Genomic DNA, 1,059 nt, shown 5'->3' with positions numbered 1-1,059 from the left:
TATAGGACACATGCACTCACGGGGCGGGGTGGGGGGGAGGTAGACTGAGAAGGCAAGTCACCAGGTCTGGGACTCAGACCACAGTAGGCCATGTGGGAGTCCAGCATCTTAACCTCCACACCACTTGCCAGTCCCAGTTTCTTGGATTTGATTGTGTAGTGTCAGGAGGAAGAAGAGCTCTACTTCTTTTTTTTTTGGAGAGGTTTCTGCTATAGGGCGCGTGTGCTCGCCAGACAGACAGAGAGAGACAGAGAGACAGAAAGCGAGAAATCACCCCCTAGGGGGGATGGTCACACCACAATCCCCTCTCCTCCATTCTCCTCTTGGGATCCTGGGCATGCACGCACACACGCCCGGCGTGAGTTTTAAGCCACCAGGTCTGGGACGCAAACTGTGGTTGACTACGTGGGAGTCCAGCGACACAGCCATTACGCTAACTGCTGGTCCTAAGAAGAGCTCTACTTCTCAGGTGTATTCTTCAGAGAGGGCCTTGTCTTCTGATCAGAGAAGGGTGTATGTAGCCAGCTTGAGGTGCTTGATTCCTCAGGACCAGGTGTACTGAGCTGAAGAATGCAACTAAAGGAAGAAATACAATTCACATGATGCACTGCGCACTGTGTGCATCACATGGGCCAGTAAAACATGGAATCTCAAAGGACACCGTATATTCCAAAGGTCACTGGTGGGCAGAGGCAAGCCGCGTTCTCTCAGCAGTTCCATCACTCCATCGTGCTGTGGCTGGCTCTGCACCACAGCTGGGACCTGGATAAGTCCAACAGCATGAGCAGGAGGAAGGAGGTGTGACCCCGAGGACGTAAAGGTGGGGGTAGGTGAGCCATGTCCTCAGCAGCTCCTTCACCCCATACCACCGTGGCTGTCTCTGCACTGTAACTGGGCCAGAGAAATGCAATGGCATGGGGCAGGAAGAAGCGAAGTATTTTATTTAAAATATAATGACTTTTCTTCATTGAATTTTATATGCTTCAGGGACATCTCTCAACCTATCTTGTGAATTTTCTCATGATTTTGCTCAAATTTTTATTTATTGATTTATTTTTA

Source organism: Tupaia chinensis, unplaced genomic scaffold (assembly GCF_000334495.1).
Source record: "Tupaia chinensis unplaced genomic scaffold, TupChi_1.0 Scaffold144336_2, whole genome shotgun sequence".
Classification (NCBI taxonomy): domain Eukaryota; kingdom Metazoa; phylum Chordata; class Mammalia; order Scandentia; family Tupaiidae; genus Tupaia; species Tupaia belangeri.
This window is presented reverse-complemented; position numbering follows the sequence as displayed.